The sequence below is a fragment of the Urocitellus parryii genome, chromosome 3, assembly GCF_045843805.1.
Source record: "Urocitellus parryii isolate mUroPar1 chromosome 3, mUroPar1.hap1, whole genome shotgun sequence".
In the NCBI taxonomy this organism is placed as follows: Eukaryota; Metazoa; Chordata; class Mammalia; order Rodentia; family Sciuridae; genus Urocitellus; species Urocitellus parryii.
The window spans coordinates 163,211,930-163,230,472 of NC_135533.1; the positions used below are offsets into that span (position 1 = coordinate 163,211,930).

Here is an 18,543-nt window from a genome sequence, read left to right on the forward strand (position 1 = left end):
TAAAATTTAAACATCACCTAACTTTAACAATATTAAATAATTTTGACATTGTCCATTTGATTCCAATAGAAAATCCCAATTTAGTACACCAGTTGATAAATTCCCCAAATGAGCAGTTATGAAAACTTTTGTTCAAGTTTAGGGAATAAGAAAACATCCCTCTCATACCTGTTAAAGATACAAATTGAGTCAGATTAAAGGAAATGATATCAAGCCTGTCACCATGAAAAGATGTCACACTAAGCATGTGTTTTTTGTAAATATATTTTTATAAAAATGAAGACATATTTTAAACATCTTGCTTGCTAGCACTTTTTCAAAACTAATTTTTAGTTGTAGATGGACACAATACCATTATTTTATTTATTTATTTTTATGTGGTGCTGATGATCGAACCCAGTGCCTCCCACATGAGAGGCAAATGCTCTACCACTGAGCCCCAGCCCCAGCACTTTGAATAATACAAAAAGAGCCCATGATTTGGCTGTGTCAGTGTGGAGTATAAATGATAAGATTTTTTAAAAAAAAAATTAGAAGAATATGACACCCAGCAGCTCAGGAGGCTGAAGCAGGAGGATCATGAGTTCAAAGCCAGCCTCACCAACTTAGGGAGGCCCTAAGCAACTCAGTGAGACCCTGTCTCTAAATAAAACACAAATAGGGCTGGGGATGTGGCTTAGTGGTTAAGTGCCCCTGGGTTCAATCCCCAGTTCCCTCCTCCCCACCCCCCCCCAAAAAAGAAGAAAAATGCCAAAAAAAATGACCTATAGAACAACAGCATTTCTCTGAATTTAATGTAGACTTTATAAAGCCCTCCCCTCCAGTGTGTTTAGAACACTGTAAACACGCGACTGCATGGATTTCACTGGAGACAAAACTTAGCAGTCTTGAAACCCTTTCTTGTCCCCACGGTGATTGTGTGCCTACTGGACTCTGTTCTTGCTTTTGGACAGCTGCTTCCTGGTAGCTGGACTGATTTCTGTTTTCATGAGTCGTAAAAGTCCAAAGACGGTGCAGGGAGAAAGGGTAGGAGGTGCTTGGACCCCAAGGAGTGTGTCTTCTCCCCAGCTCCTGTCCTGGTGCTGTCCTTCTGGAATTGAAAGGAACGGCCACTTTGGAATGTGGAGGGGGAGGCTGAGCCTCATGAGCAGGGAGGGAACCCTGGAGGTTATAGCAAAGCATCCGGAAGATTTATTCTGTGGGGGGATGGGATGCAGGAATTAAAACTCTCCCATCATTCCTTTAAAAATAAAGATATTCATTTTTCAACATATGCTTTTAAAGTGCCTACTGTGGGCCAGGCACTTTTCTAGGTGCTAAAGATATAGCCACAAACAAGTCAGAGCTTCTAATGGAAAAAAAGGGAACATTTAGTATTAATTGAAGAAATCTAAAATCGTGTGATTCAAGCACTGACACTTTTCTTTCCCTCACAGCCCCACCACCACCATAAAAATAAAAATTGCTAATAAGAATATACAGCCTCATGAACGCTGATGATGCTTGTTCAAAAATATTAATTAGCCTCTAGTAGCTCAGGAGGCTGAGGCAGGAGGGTTACAAATTTGAGGCCAGCCTCAGCAACATAGTGAGGCCCTGAGCAACTTAGCAAGACCCTGTCTCTAAATAAAATATAAAAAGGGCTGGGGATATGGCTTAGTAGTTAAGCACCCCTGGGTTCAATCTCCAGTACCAAAAAGAAAAGGAATCGCAATGTGAGTTCAGTGGTCTGAGAGCCAAGGTGAACTTGACTTTGCCTCCTCCTTGCTGGGGTCCTCAGGTTCCTGCAGCTGTGGAAGCTGTGGCCTGAGGGTACATTTCCCCTTTGTTATTTGATGGCTAGCAATAAAAAGATCTGGAATGTGAGGGTTTCTCCACCACTGTCTTTGCATCTTGATGCTTTCTCTCAAGTGTGCTCATTTTCAAGGGTGTTTTTTAAAGACCCCAACTTCCCTTTCCAGAACTTTCTGAAATATAAAATGGGCAGCCAAGATAAGGAGGTTCATTGGGTAGTAAGGAAGATAACACAAAAGCCAACCCCAGAAATCTGTCGTTCTTACCAAGATCTGCATCCGCTGTCTCTCATAAGAAAGAGATCACGCCTTGGCCCACGCAGTCCAATAAACTCCCGTGTGATGGGCCTGTTCTGTGGCTTTGCTTCTCCACATGGAAGCCACCAGCCTCAGGTTGCTAATGCCAAGCCCTTCAAATGTGCCCGAGTGAGAAGGAAACACTACACCTCCACAATTTTATTTAATGTGATGACTCTTCATTTTAAGCAGCCCCCTCTAGCTGGTGGCTACCATATTGGACAGGGTGACCTCAGGCAGAGGTATATCTCAGCAGTTAACCATGCACTAGCCACAAAAACAAAGCTTACAAAAATAAATGGGGGAGAAATTCCCTGCGTCAGCATTTAGGAGGTCTCTGGGTAGGATGCCCTCTCATCCAGCCATCAGCGATTGGACCTTGTGTTTGGGGCCTTCATTTGGTAAAACGTGGGTGGGTGTTCCCTGACAGCTGGCAGGAGGGAAATCAGAGATCAGCTGAAAGACAGGCTGTAGGGACCAGCTGGCCCCAGAGGAGGAGATGCAAGGCTTCATGGTCAAAGCAGCTGTTAAAACAAACTCTCCTCTCATGGATCTCACAGTTCAAGTTCACGGTGGCAGTAAGTTCACCTAAGGAGAAAGCAGGTTTATGTGTGCATTGGGTCGAAAGGGCACGGTTGGATGTTCCCAGAGACAGTTCTTTCCTCGCAGGGAAAGTTTTAGGAAGACAGCACTTCCTGGTTGTGACATGGAGCAATTTAGCTTTGTAGGGTTCTGTTTTAAGGACCCATCAGAAGATTCAGAGTTGAGGCAGTGTCTCCTCCAGCACGGATCTTCTCATCTATTTTTGCTTTTTTTAGTTGAGGGGCAGTAGCAAGGATTGAACCAGGGGTGCTAACCTCTGAGCCCCTTCCCCAGCCATATTTTATAGTTTATTTAGAGACAGGGCCTCACTGAGTTGCTTAGGGCCTCTCTAAGTGGCTGAGGCTGGCTTTGAACTCTCGATCCTCCTGCCTCAACCTCCCGAGTCACTGGGATGACAGGCATGTGCCACCAAGCCCAGAGAGCTTGTCATCTGTTAACTTTGCAATCCTCAACCTTTTCAGTGTTCAGTAAACCCTTATGGGTTCATTCAGTCACCTCATGTTGAGGACCCCAGAAATCTAAATTTATGGAACAGCATTAGCCACAAATGAGTGATGTCATCAATTTTTTTTTTCTAGTGGTCAGATAGAGCTATTTGTTTGTTTGTTTGACGGTCTCCCACACCCCTCATCCTGAACTAAACTATAATCCTGCAGTCAGGTGGTCTGAAGCTCTTTCTGGTCTATGAAGCTCCTTCTTATGTTGTCTAAGCACCAAAAAGAAAAATAATTCAAATGATTCTCCCTAAGCCACTTTCTTCTGAAGTAGCTCACAAAGTTTGATAGTTGCAGTAATCCACAAAAGAACTGATTTTCACCCACTTAGTGTGTGTCCTCCAGAATTATAGGGAGGACTTTGAGTTTTTCGTATATCACTTAAATTGTGGATCTTTTGCTTTGGGCAAGAGATTATGCTAAGCAACTCACCCACGTTGTCCAATTGACTCCTCTATTCTTGTTGAAGTCAACACTATCAGAGAAATTAGTTGATCCTAGATCACATTGCTGGGGAATAGCTCTACCTGAATTTGAACACAGAATTTTCTGACTTTGAAGTCACAATTTAAGATTTTTTTTTTTTTTTGTCGTGCCAGACTGTAATGATTTCAAACATTCTGGAGTTATTTGCAGACTTTGCTCATGGGGTAACCCAAGAAAATTAAAGATAAATATGAGAAAATCCTTGCTCTTAAAAATAAACTGAGGGGCGGAGCACAGTGACACACACCTGCAATCCCAGTAGCTCAGGAGGCTGAGGAAGGAGGATCATGAGTTCAAAGCCAGCCTCAGCAAAAGTGAGGTCCTAAGCAACTCAGTAAGACCTTGTCTCTAAATGAAATACTGGTATCTAAAAAATAAAAAATTAAACCAAGGGAAGTGCAAGTTATCAGAGGTCTTAAAAAGATTTCAAGAGAAACTCATCTGGTATTTATTAAGCACCCTTTGGGGTTGCTATTTCTAACATTTTAATGTATGAAGAGGAACAGACAAAAAATCAAGAAAATAAATGTAAATGCTTCCCAGTAGGTATCTAGGTAATTAGGTGGACAGATCAGACTTGATTAGAGCCACTTAGGAGATTTTTGCAGATGGTGGTGGCGGTGGCCAGATTCTTCAGGGAGAGGAGCAAGGTGCTGAAGCACTACAAACAAATTAACAAAAAATAATGAAATTAAAATTTATTGAAAATGGCATCACACTAATAAAGCTCAGATTGAAATAAAACCTGCCCCTCCAAGCATCAAAATGTCACCCAGACTTTTTCGTGAGCTAACAGGAACTGGAGGATTCGAATTCTTAGCAATGTGAAGTCCAGTTCACTCCCACTGGTAAACCTTCAGCCCCTGAGACTCCTGGGCTGACTCCACTTCCTCCCCTCCCCTTCATCCTCCCAACTCCTGCTGTGTTTGTTGGCCCCTGTGGCCAGAGAATGACAAGACATGCTTATGGTTGGGGAACTTGCTAAGGTGAAGGGAAGGATAACAGAAAAAAAAGAAAAGAAAAAAAAAAAAAAAAGGAGGGATTTGCTTTCTTTTTCTTAGCGAAGACAAAAGGGAGGAAATGTAGACAGATCCCATCAAGGGTTAAGTGACAAACTTACTGGCCAAATGATTTATTTAACTGCTCCAAACCTTAATTTCCTCTGGCATACCATGCCCACAGTTAAGGGGCATGACATACTTTACGTGGGCAGACATACATGTTAAACGAATGAATGAATAAATGAGCTGAGCTACTCAGGAGCTGAGCTTCTTATCACTAATCTAGAAATTAAAAAAAAATAAAAAATTTAATGGAGGAAATCATTAAAAAAAAAAAAGACATAGGATCCTTCTATACCTTGACTTAGTTATGTGATATTCATGTTGCAAAGTTTTGGAGACCAAAGTTTTGGAGATGATAGGATATTAGGTTTATGATTTGCTCTCCAGTTGTTCAGAAAAAGACTAAATAATGAATATAGAGGCAGAAGGAGCAAGGTTGGTAAAATTGGAGCTTCTGGTATCCCATTCGGAAGGGATAAAGGAGACCTTTGTGATGTTTTTGCAATATTCTTTAAGTTGGAAATTTTTCAAAATAAGTTATTTGTTAAAATTTTATATATATATATATATATATATATATATATATTCAGAGTATGTGTTTTCTTTCCCAAGGGAGTGAAGAACAGAGCTGGTTTTATTATAGTATTTGTAAATTTCTGACTTGGGCCAGGTACGGTGGTGCAGGCCTGTAATCCCAGCAGCTTGGGAAGCTGAGGCAGGAGGATCATGAGGTCGAGGCCAGCCTCAACAATTTAGCAAAGGCCTAAGCAGCCTGTCTCAAAAAATAAAAAGGGCTGGGGATGTGGCTCCATGGTAGAGCACCTCTGGGTTCAATTCCTAGTACGCCCCCAAAAATAATTCTGACGTATTTTAGGAAGCTGTTTTTAATCCCAGATTTGCACTGTAACCATAGTAAGAGGAGTAGCTATTGCAGTCACAGCACAAGAGAAACAGATCTCTTCCTACGTTTTCATTGATTTTTTTTTTTCCCCATGATTTTCTCTTTCCTGGTCTTCTCCTTTCCTCCCTGTCTCTCCTCCCACCCAGGCAACTGAAATAAAATGTCTCTGGGAATAATGCCAATTCCTGGATTTCACTGCGAGTCTTACTATTAAATTCCAGTAAATATCAGATCATATGAAGAGCTCCCCCTCATATTTTTTTTTCAACCCATTGCTACCCAAACTCCACATTCCTTTGAAAACTAAAGACTTTTTCCAAAAATGTATGCTGTTAGTTTTCCCGGAGCCTAACAATAAATAAATAAATAAATAGCCTCAATCCCTGCATTGCTATTTGCCGGACTCACCCTTGTCCTTGGCTGTGTTTGAGTCAGACCTGACATATCTGGAACCCCCTGGGTGGAGGTCACAGACATGACGTCAAGGAGGAAGTGCTGTCCCACAGAACACGTTTGTTCATTGTGACCGGGATCTTTATTGTTGTGTGTGGGAACTGATTTCCCAGTGGACACACACCTTCTCCATAACCCCCCTGGTAGCCTCCGCACCTGTTAGCCCTGAGCCCCTGACCTGGCTGCATTGATATGCAGAAGGCTTTTTGAAACTCCCAACATAAAGAAGCTATGACTTAAAACTAAGTCACTCCTGAGAACCTTAGGGATAGTTCAGTGGTTCTCAATGAGTGGTGATTTTGACCCTCCTGTAGGCCTACAGCAATGCCTGGGGACAGTTTTGGTGATGACATATTGTGCAGGAAGTGCTCCTGGGATCTAGAGGTTGTGACCAGGGAGGTCACGGGCCAGCTTACCAGGCACAGCCTAACCCTCCCCTGCCCCCTCCCTGATCTCAAAGGATTATCTCAACTGAACTTGGGCCAAAATTGGAGCCTCTGGTGAGGACAGGCAGGTGTCCCATTCAGAAGTCAGAGTTAAAGGGACAGTTGCCAACTCTGTGTGTAATGACAGCAGAGCCATTAGAAGTTCTGCTCTCTGGAGAGTTCACATTCCTGCGAAACGTTGCATGAGATCCCAGGCAGGCATGCAGGGCTCCCAGATCCAAATGAGGTTTTCAAGGATGAGCCAGAAGTCAGTGTGCAATCGTCCTTCCAGGCTATGAATCTGAACATCTAACAGCACCACTCAACTGGGAGGGAGGAAGAAGTCAGGGTGTGCCTAGGTGCCTCAGTGATGGGCAGACAGTCTGCATTTTGGCACCAGTGATCGGCTTTGTAAAGAATGGCATGAAGTAGGAGGACATTGCTTCCCCCCACCCCCAAGTGGGGATTGAACTCAGGGGCACTTAACCACTGAGCCCCATCCCCAGCCCTGTTTTGTATTTTATTTAGAGACAGGGTCTCCCTGAGTTGCTTAGGGCCTTGCTCTTGCTGAGGCTGGCTTTGAATTTGCGATCCTCCTGCCTCAGCCTCCAGAGCCACTGGAATTACAGGCATGCACCACTGAGCCTAGCTAGAACTCTGTCTTATGTATGTCATTTCTTTGCAGTCTATCTTCAGTCTGTCTGTTGTGGTTTTTCCGTCTGGAAGACACTGTGTGGCATCGGGGTCCTGGCAAGATCAGTGGCTCTGAGCTGAATTTTCAGTGCTCTCCTGGCTTTTCCAAGGTGGCGTAGTATTTCGAGTTCCCAGCTTCTGTGACTTATTTGTTTGTCTGATGTTACATTCTCAGATGACCTTCGTCCTAAATGTCACCTGTGATCTACGCAGCTGTGCAGTTATGAATTAAATTTTAAGCCATAAGAGTACTCTCTCAGTTTGGGATTGAACGGACACAGGAGATTAGAGAGTACCATAGTTACTTACCTGGTCTTTTTTTGGGCAGAATCTTTACTTCATCCTTATGTATTATGGTGGGATAAATGGCTTTAGGTCCTGGACTATTATTGGATGCATTAGTTTGTGAATTACATTAGTGGAGCGTTTCCATACACTAGGCAGTTGAACAAACACACACACACAGAAAAACTTGAATTCATCAAGCCTATATTCTAGAGTTTGGGGAGACCTGTAAATAACAAAACAAGAGGAATTAAATATATTTCATGAAAGGAGGAAATAAGTGCTATAGGCGGAAGGAAAAATGGATAGGGCATAGTAGGGAAGAGAGAGGATAGGAACTATTATTTTAAGAAAGTTTGGGGAAGTCTCTGTTAAGAAGGAGACATTTGAAAGAAGATGCTGAATGGCTTAGGGCCTCACTGAGTTGCTGAGGCTGGCTTTGAACTCTCGATCCTCCTGTCTCAGCCTCCCTAGCTGGTGGGATTACAGATTGCACCACTGCACCCAGCTAAGCATCTTGCATAAGAAAACTGAGGAATATGTGGCAGTAGACAAACCAGTTCCGACTAGTCCCAAAACCGTGTTCATAACCATCACATTTCTCTACCTCAGTCCCTGGACTCCCATCTGAATAAATCTTAGAGTAGTACAGAAATAACTTCAATTTTCAGAAAACCATCAAATATAATTGTAGTCATTCCTAATGCCCAGCCTTGCTGTTGTCTGCCATTTGCATGTTAGCCAATATCGGTGTTGTATTCATCCTTTCATGGTGGCACTTGTGAGTCATTTCTTTGCCCAGAGATGGGCAGGAGGAGGGAACAAGAAAAGACAGGAAGATTTTGAATCATGCATATTAGCAGTGACTGTGTGCTCTCTGAACTAGTAGCCCAGCAATGAAAGATTGGAGGGCGAACAGCTAATTTCCCCTCCGGCTGAGATACATTTCCCTGGATTCCACTCAGATATTTATTCTCATCTCAGTTTCTAGGTGGCATTAATGTCCAACCAAAGCCAAGTGATTATATAAGTTGACGCCCCACCCCCCCATAAAAGGTTGCAAACTTTTCAGCACACTGCCCTCTTGGTAACCATAGGGAATTGGTTCCAGGATCCCAGACAGATACCCAAATCTGCAGATGCAAATGCCCAGTCCTTTACGGAGAATGGTGTAGTACGTGCATATGGTTTATGCATCTCCTTCTAACATTTTATATCCTCTCCAGACTACTTATAATGCCTAATAAAATATAAATGCTTCATAAAGGATTGTTATATCCTATCTTTTAGGAAATAATAACTAGAAAAAAATCTTGCATGTTAGGTACAGATGCAGTTTTTGGTTTTTCCTGAATGGTTTTTTTTTTTTTTTTTCGGGGAGGGCACTTAACCACTGAGCCCCATCCCCAGCCCTATTTTGAATTTTATTTAGAGACAGGGTCTCACTGAGTTGCTTAGCGCCTCGCTTTTGCAGACGTTGGCTTTGGACCTGCGATCCTCCTGCCTCAGCCTCCCAAGCCACTGGGATTACAGGTGTGCTCCACTGAACCTGGCTCTTGAATGTTTTTAATATGAGGTCGGTTGGATCCAGGAACCCCGACTCCAAAGAGATACAAAGGGCAGACTCCATGGTGTACTGGGCAGCTAGTCTGTAAAGATGCTACCCTAGCACTAAGCTTACGAGGAAAGGCAAGAATTCAGACAGTGGAATGCACTCTGTCCTGGTGGCTTTTATTAAATCAAATTAAATTAAATTTACTTATTTAGGTACTGGGGATTGAACCCAGAGGCGATTTACCACTGAACCACATCCCAGCCCATTATTATTATTATTATTATTATTATTATTATTATTATTATTATTATTTATTTTGAGACAGAGTCTCACTAAATTGCTGAGGCTAGGTTTGAACTCGAAATCCTCCTGCCTCAGCCTCCCCAAAACAGCTGGGATTACAGGTAAGAGCCACCCCGTCCTTTTTTTTTTGATTCTTTATTTTTGAGAAAAAGTCTCTCTAGATTTCCTAGACTAGCCTCAAAATTGTAATCCTCCTGCCTTAGCCTCCCAAGTGGCTGGGATTTACAGGTCTATGCAACCCTGCCTGGCTGTCCTGGTGTCTTTAAAATGTTTGATGGACACATACGTAGCTTATTGAGAAACGGTTGAGGTTTAGGGGGTGGATGTGTGTTGGGAACATGAGACCAACTGCACGTAGCACAGACAGGCCGCAGGGACTGTTTTGGGGCAGAAACATTCCTGATGGTGTCCTAAGTTCCCCAGATCTGTCCCTGACCACCTTGGGCAATAGCATAGAACATCAAGTGAGATTGCTCCAGCACTGTCACCGAGGCAGACGGACATCTCCAGGTGGCCTTGGGCCCTTCAGCCCAGATCTTTGATCACCTAAAAGTACCAAAACCTTTGGTCGCTGTCCCCCACCGCCATAGCTTCCCCATCAAGGATGTATTCAGACATTTCCTCACTCACCTTTGGAACAGCTGAGAGTCAGGATCCTGGCCCCTGCCCCTCCCTGTCCTCCTGATGGTTTTCATAGACACTCCGGCAGCCGGCTGGGAGGGAGGGCTCCTGATGCGTCTTCCCTGAAAAACGCCAACATCGTTATTCTAATGCCAGGTTGCAAAGAATCACGAGCTATAAGGTTGAAAGGGAAAACATAAGTCAGTCCTGCAGAAATAGGTCAAGTGCTTAAGAAAGGGGACTCCAAGAACACTTGGGGGGTGGCAGGGCCTGGTGATGGGGCAGGCATCATGTTCCCAGGGGTGCCCTGGATATGCCCAGTAGAACTCATCAGCTACCAAGTTTGCAGATTTTCTTAGCTTTTGTTTCTCTCTTTTTAAATTGTTTTATTTTTTTCCTTTTAGTTATACATGACAGTTGGGTGCATCTTGACATATTATACCTACATGGAGTAGAACTAACCATTCTTGTGGTTGGACATGATGTGGAGTGTCCCTGGTCGTGTGTTCATCTATGAACATGGGAAAGTTCTGTCCCATTCATTCCACTGTCTTTCCTGTTCCCATCCCCTCCCTGTTTCTTTCTCCTCCTCCTCCTCCTCCTCCTCCTCCTCCTCCTCCTCCTCCTCCTCCTCTTCCTCCTTTTTAGTACTGGGGAGTCAATCCAGTAGTGCTTAACCACTGATCCCCATCCTCACCCCCCACCTTTTTTTCTTTTTATTTAGAGACCGGAACTCACTGAGTTGCTTAGGGCCTCACTAAGTTGCTGAGGCTGGCTTTGAACTCGCGATCCTCCTGCCTCAGCCTCCTCAGCCTCTGGGATTCCAGGTGTGCACCACCACTCCCAGCTCTGATTCTTTCTTGATAGGGAGAAAAACTGTAATAATCACAGCCTTGCAGAGCAAAAGGAACCCTGATTGGGTTTCCACAGCTTATGTAACTAATTTCAAGTACTGCTGTATCTAATGCTAAAATATATCTCCCCTTCTACTATGAAGTTGTTACATTGTGAAGGGATAGCTGGAGAGCCCTGTGTCCCCTAATTCTCTATGGGTGGGGGGGGGGTAAAAATGGGAAGTGGAGGGCAGGGACGCCTCTTGCTGTGTCCCCTTATATTCCTGGTCCTGCCATGAACCCTGTTAGGCAGGGCCACCTACTTGGCTCTTACATTGACATCAGCCTTCACATGTGCTCCAAAAGTTGACATGGGAGTCTTAGTTCCTTTTCTTAGATCTTTGTAGCATTGCAAAGACTGGGACTTTGGGGGACCAGTGGGGATGGCCAAATGTCCCATCTGGCTGGAATGACAGTAACTCCCACATCCCCTTTTTTTCTAGGGTACTCCCTGCCAATCTCATGCTTCTCAGCTTCTTTCCATGGTCATAGGTGCCAGGGTGGTCCCAGACACAAACAGCCATCAGCAGGACTGTCAACCCTGGCTTCATGCCCGAAGGTCAGAGACCTTGTTTCCTGGTGAAGCTTGCTCCCTGTTCCTCCTCAATATTTTTGGTTCTTGGTGGCTCTGTTCAAAGCCATTCTTGTTTTGTGAGAAGTCCTATAAAAGCCTTTTTTTTTTTTTTCTTTTTGGTGTTGGGATGGAACTCAGATTCTCGTTCATGCCAGGCAAGCGCTCTACCACTGAGCCATATTTTATTTAGAGACAGGGTCTCACTGAGTTGCTTAGGGCCTTGCTAAGTTGCTGAGGCTAACTCTGAATTCAGGATCCTCCTGCCTCAGCCTCCCCAACCTCAGGAATCACAGGTGTGTGCCACCGCACCTGGCTGGAGCTAGGCTTTTTTGATCCAGGACTGTGACCACTCCCACAGCACCTGGGCACAGCAAGGATTCGAGTGACTACAGAGAATGCATAGGGTGACGTGATCACAGTTGCTGATTCTTATCTCTGATGCCAAGTCTGTGTCTCTGGTCCTTTGAAGAACTGATATCACAAAATACTCAAGAGAAACGGCTCGAGTTGAGAAAGAAAAATATAGAATAGAAAAGACCCATGGCATCCGGATGAGGTACCTTAGTTTTCGGTTTGTTGGTGAGAGGTCCCCGTATTGGTATCATCTATAGGAGGAAAAGGGGCGCCAGAAACAGAATCTTCATCATGTGTGTCTGTCCCGTGGACCTCTCTGTGCCCTTTAGAAAAGACAGCACTTCACTCATTCATAGGGATGGGATTTTGTGTGACTTATTCCTGCTGTGCCTGTTGAAGTCTCTAGCAAACTCCTCAGTGAGCGGTGGCTATAGCTTGGTGGGTACATGCTTGCCTACCATGTGCTATGGCCCAATCACCTCCCGAGAAAAAGAGTCCTCAGCTTAGACTCTGTTGACAATTTTTTTTTTTTTTTAGAATAGACTTTTACAAGCTGGGTTCTCACTAAGTGGCTGGGGCTGGCTTTGAACCCCCTGTCTCAGCCCCCCAAGCCGCTGGGATGACAGGTGTGAACCATCAAATCTGGCTTATCCTCATTCCTCCTGGGAAGTAGAGGAAGCAGACAACTCTGAAATAGCCCGGGGTCCTGTTGCCACCTTGTCCTGAGTAGGTAGACTTGAGCAACCTGCTGATTTAATCAGGTCACTTCTCCAGGATGGCTTTAGGATGACCAGATGGTTCTAGATACCTCTGTGCTATCTAGAAAGCCTGACTCTGCTGCATGCGACCTGGCTTGGTGACCCAGGGCAAGTGATATCACTCCTTGATTCTCAGTCTTCTTATCTATAAGAAGGAATCCTGATGACACCTGGGTCATAAGGACACTTCTGGAATTGAGAGAAGCCAGTGGACTTTAGCACAGTGTCTGCTTACAGTTAAAACTCAATAAAAGGTCATTTTGCTCCAAGGAAAAGAATAGCTTAGCGTAGCTCTTTTGAATCTAAGTAGCTTGTGCCGGATTAGCGCTGTGAGTCTGATTCTAGGTGGATCTTTCTTTATGGAAACAGGACATTGGGTCGATGATGTGTCCGTGGCTATAGCTCTCACGTGATCGTGGATTTCCATCCATATTTGCTGACTGGCCACAGCCTAGGAAGCAGGAAGGACACGTGCGTGAGTGGCCCCTTCTGTCTTTCCTACTTGGCGAGCCCACGTGGTTTCCTGGGCCTTCCGTGGAGCTGTGTGTGAGACTTTGGTCCCTAAGTCTGCATCCTTGAATTTGGATTTTCTTTCTCCCATGGAACAGTAGCAACTGGCAGGCATCTGTTCCCCTTTCCTAATGGTGTGACCCGCAGGCAACATGCATCTCCATTTGTCACTGAGATTGGCACAGCCAGGCACGTGCCTTGAGCATACACATAACATCTCCGATAGTGAACTTTTCAGGTGAGCTCTGACTTTGTTTCAATAAGAGCTTTTTTGTGATGAAAAGGTACAACCGAATATTATTTAAAGGAAAGTGATTTCAGATGTTATTTTCAATTTCTGTGAAATCACAGGCAAAAGACCTTGAAAAAGACAGGAAGACCATCTCCTGTCTGCAAACAGGATTTGACCCACCTGCCTTGGGGTGATGCTACCACCTGGTTAGAAAAAGACTCCAGGAGAGTCCTGACTTAACTTGGCAGGGATCCAGGGTACAGCGTTCCTCCTGGCCTTTCAGTCCCTGTCATTTCTAACCAGCTCTGGGTTTGGAAATATGTAATACTTGATGAACGTGATGACATAGGCCTGTAATTCCAAAGGCTGGGGAGGCTGAGGCAGGAGGATCTTGAGTTCAAAGCCAGCCTCAGAAAAAGCGAGGCCCTAAGCAACTCAGTGAGACCCTGTCTCTAAATAAAATACAAAATAGGGCTGGGGAGGGGGCTCAGTGGTTATACACTCTGGGTTCAATCCCTGGTACAAATATGTATATATATATATCCTTTATCAGCATCCCCTGTGACACATTTGCAATATACAGAGTCTCCATCTCATCCATCCTGATTGTGAATCATCTATGCCTAGAGACTAAATAAGCAAAAGCTGCCCCCCCCCACCTCACCCACCCCCCGGGGCCATCCATTAACCCGTAGGTATCAGGAGGCATATGCTCTGGCTCGGATGGTCCTGGTTGGCACCCCGCCCTCACCAGGACTTCCTCTAAGCCCCAGCATCTTGTAGCCCCACCCAGAAGCTTCCTTCTAACCAGAGCCTATGCATCCCTGACCCTCACCTTCCCCTCCTCCTCCTTCTTGGTCCATTTGGTGGACTTACCAACTCTGTGTGTGACTCCATCTTCATGGTGAGGTCCCAGGCCTCAGCAATATCCTAGGGGATCTTGTTCCCTTTAGGTCTCCAGGTCTTCTCACCCAGGCAGACACACTGGGTTATTCACTGGCTTCTTAATGATTAAGAAATTGTCGCTGAGTATGGTGGTGCCCATCTGTCATCACAGCAGCTCTGGAGGCTGAGGCAGGAGGATCGTGAGTTCAAAGCCAGCCTCAGCAACTTAGTGAGGCCCTGAGCCACTGAGGGAGACCCTGTCTTTAAATAAAATGCAAAACAGGGCTGGGGGTGGGGCTCAGTGGTTGAGTGCCCTTGAATTCAATCTCCCCCACCAAAAAAAAAGAAAAGAAATTATGCTTCCCAGTGTAAGTTAAGGAACCAATAAAAGGAACCAGAAGAAGACACAGGACCCAAATCTCTTGGTGCTGTATCCACTCAAGGGAGAGCAAGCCCCAGGAGAGAGGTTGTGAACACACTGTCCACATCTCAAATTTCATTTCCACCAGATGAGTTGAAATGTAAGACTTCAAACTCTTAGTCTGTCCTTATGGAAGGTGTTAACCCCAGATCCGAACAAAACTCCTCATCCCAGCATCCCCTCTGAATACCTGAAATTGTGGCTGTGTGACCAAGAGGATTCTGCAACATGTGCACTCCGGAAAATGAGAAATCATATCCCATCTATGTGTGATCTATCAAAGTGCACAAATGCATTCTACTGTCATGTATAACTAATTAAAACAAATACAAAAATTAATTAAAAAGAACAAAGCCAGAAAGCCCCAGCATTTGGGATACTTGATTTCGTGATTCTACATTGTTCGCCAGTCTTGCTCCAAGTTGTGGGGGAAATCAATCTCCTAAATAAGTTGGGTTGTTTCCCAGGAGGAAAAAAAAAATGTTAGAATCCTACTGGCAAAGCAAGAGGCTATTTCAGCTGAAAATTTAGGGAATTAAATGTTCCCAAGACCAAGAGCTCTCCGATACGTAGCCAATAAATAACACGGAGTAGGTGATGCACTAAATATAGCTATTACAGCCCAGTGACGCACGCTGATGTGAAAGTCCTCTTTGCCTGGAAAAGGACTAGAAGTGATCAGATGGAAATTTCCCTGAGAACGTAAGAGCTAAAACCTGTGTTTATTTGATTATCGAAATGACAGCTCCTTTACGAAGTCACCCCAGACCCATGAATAAACCTGTTATTTTTGAACATTTCCATCAACAGCTGCTTTTCTTCATTGGTCATTTAGAAAGCATTAAATGAAGTGTTTGCTGTCAGATTAGATACCTTGAGTGGCTCCTAATCACTTTCAGATCTTAATGATTTCAGGCAAGGAATATGTGTGGTGACTCATGCAAAGTATTACATTCTCCCCTCCCCCCACATCCAAGGCGCTTCCATTCAAGTCCTCAAGGAAGGGGGGAAAAATGCACATTTGAATGGGAAGGATGCAGCTAGTCTAGATATTAAAAAGATATTGCCAGAGGCGGTGGTGCCTGCCTGTAACCCCAACGGCCCTGGAAGCCAAGGACTGAGAATTCAAAGCCAGCCTCAGCAACTTAGGGAGTCCATAAGCAACTCAGTGAGACCCTGTCTCTAAATAAAATACAAAATAGGGCTGGGGATGGGGGCTCAGTGGTCGAGTGCCCTGTGTTCAATCCCCAGTATTCCCCCTCCAAAAAAAAATCTTTAAGGCATGCTATGTAGAAATTCCTTCATCCCACCCCATTTCATTAGCTATATATATGGTGGCAGCATCAATGACACACATCAGATGAATTACTAGCAGGTAGATTGTTGATGACTAAATTACTTTTCCAATGTGTGGTTATTGTTCCCAACAGAAATAGACCCGCTTGTGAGAAGTGGGATTCAAAGCCCTTGTGGGGACACCATTGTGAAAGCACTACTTGTCTCCAATAATAGCACCTCTCTCTGGTATTGAGCGCCATTGGTTATTGAAATGATTAAGTGAGATAATACACATCAAGTCTTAGGGCACTTCCTGGCACATAACGTGTTTGAGACAGTTAAGCCTCTGCTGATTCTGCCATCCTGGTTGGTTGCCTTCTTTTAAGCTGCATCCTCTGCTGACCATAGCAGGTTACTTAATCAGTATTTCCATCACCTTCCATCACCCTCCTCATTGCAAGAGACAGCTTGTTCGGACTGTTTGTATGGAGGGATGACTGTCCCTAAGGATACCCTTGCTTTGAGTTCAGGCCTGTTCGTTTGATTCAATAGAACTATGTTTCTTCACTCTGATCAAGCAAATGCTACCACCTACGATGCCATATCCCTGAGGTCCAACCCATTTCCTACCAATGAACATATTCTTGACCCCCCATGCGGTTCTTCCCGGTACTCCCCATCTCTTAACAGGGTGGTAGATGTTATTATTGTCTATCTAATCCTCCAAAACAGAAAACTGAAAGTCATTCTTGACTTTGCCCCCCAACCTCTACCCCACAGTGGATTCATTGGGCAATATCATGTCATGTATACACCAAAAAAAAAAAAAAAAAAAAAAAAATATATATATATATATATATATATATATATATATATATATATATATATATATATAAAGAGAGAGAGAGAGAGAGACACACACAAACACACACGGTTTTAGTTTGCCACCCTTCCCCACCCAGACAGTGCAGCCTAATCCAAGCCACCATTGTCTCTTGCCAGGACAATTTCAGTAGCTTTCTGAGTGGTTCTTCTTCTTTCCACCCAGGCTATATTCATATCCAATTTCCACCGAGTAGCCAAAGTAAATTTGTTTCTATTTTTTTAAAATTTTGGGGGGTACCAGGGATTGAACTCTGGGGCACTTGACCACTGAGCCCCATCCCCAGCCCTATTTTGTATTTTATTTAGAGACAGGGTCTCCCTGAGTTGCTTAGGACCTCACTAAGTTGCTGAGGCTGGCTTTGAACTCAAGGATCCTCCTGCCTCAGCCTCCCGAGCGGCTAGGATTACAGGCGTGCACCACCTCACCCAGTGAATTGGACTTTTTTCTTCCATACTGAATACTATTAAGATTTTTCCAGAATAACTACTCCAAATCATAGCATTCAGAAGATGAAAGATCAAATGCATGTTTCCACCTTCTAAAGTGAAAAACCTAAATGTGTTGACACCCACATTTTAAACTTCTCTACTCGCTCCCATTGAAACTTTTATAATGGCTTGATTTACTATAAAAGCATGCCTTTGGATGGTTTAACCAGGAGCCTGCTTGATGACCGTGGCTGAATTAACATGAGGCTCCTTGTTTGACATGGAGCTATTTATCTATGAGGCATAAAAGGGCACTTTGGTAATGTAAACTAAGAAAATCACCCAGTTAGTGGGGGGGAAATGAGAAATACTGAATTGAGGGAAAGGACAGTTGAAATCTATTTTTATCGCATATTCACATTTTGTTCTTCATTCTTAAATTCATTTCCCTCCAAAAAGCCGGACCATTATATTGGGGAGTAATGCGTCTTGAAAACCTGAGCCAGCAGCTTAGGATCCAGCGGTAATGACTTCTGGAACCGCTAATGAGGGGTGGACGTTGACCGTCTCGGTGCGCTGATTAGGGCCAGCCTCTTGCCTGGTCCACAGAAGCTGTCAGATCAGATCTTTGTCCAGACTCCGTGGGCACTTTGATTCCTGAACCTTTCTGAGAAACCTAATCTGAAATCAAAGTCAAGCTTCTCAGATGCGGTCAGACAAGGTCACATTTAAAACAGCCCAGGGAACCTGCAGATCAGAGTTGAAAGGTGACGCCTCCCCCCACCACACACACACACACACACACACACACACACACACACACACACACAGTTGGAACAGGCTTACCTGCTATCTTCCGGTTTTCCATTGGCCTTTTGCACCTCTTCCCAATGGACTGGAGACATGGGAGCTTTTTCTCTGGAAAATGGCCCAAGAGTTTTCCTTAAAAAATATCATAAAAATATGGACACAGTTTTGGAAATGCACATTTATCCCCATCAGCGAATCACAGGGGATTTTGAAAACTTATCTTACTATTTGATAGTAGGACTTTTTATTTATTTATTTTATTTGTTTGCTTGTTTGTTTGTGTATTTACTTTGGTACCAGGAATTGAACCCAGGGGTCTTAACCACTGAGCCATGCCCTCAGCCCTATTTTGTATTTTATCTAGAGACAGGGTCTCACTGAGTTGCTTAGGGCTCCGCTAAGTTGCTGAGGCTGACTGTGAACTTGGGATCCTCCTGCCTCAGCCTTGATAGAAGGATCTCTTTTAATCAGATTCTCAAGGTAACTCTGGGTACATGAGCTCTGTTTCTGGCCTCGGTGATCAGAATCTATCCACACTCTT

General features: G+C 44.2%; 1 protein-coding gene and 1 long non-coding RNA gene across 2 annotated transcripts in view; one reads left to right on the forward strand and one right to left on the reverse strand.

The window, feature by feature from the left end:
* Positions 1-18,543, forward strand: part of Adamts9 (ADAM metallopeptidase with thrombospondin type 1 motif 9) — a 154,532-nt gene that overhangs the window by 92,787 nt on the left and 43,202 nt on the right. The window lies entirely within an intron of this gene.
* Positions 9,987-18,111, reverse strand: LOC113189195 (uncharacterized). The gene is made up of 3 exons (XR_003301625.2): positions 18,039-18,111; positions 14,171-14,363; positions 9,987-10,095 (listed from the first exon to the last, which is right to left on the reverse strand). It is a non-coding gene; the product is annotated as an uncharacterized LOC113189195 (long non-coding RNA).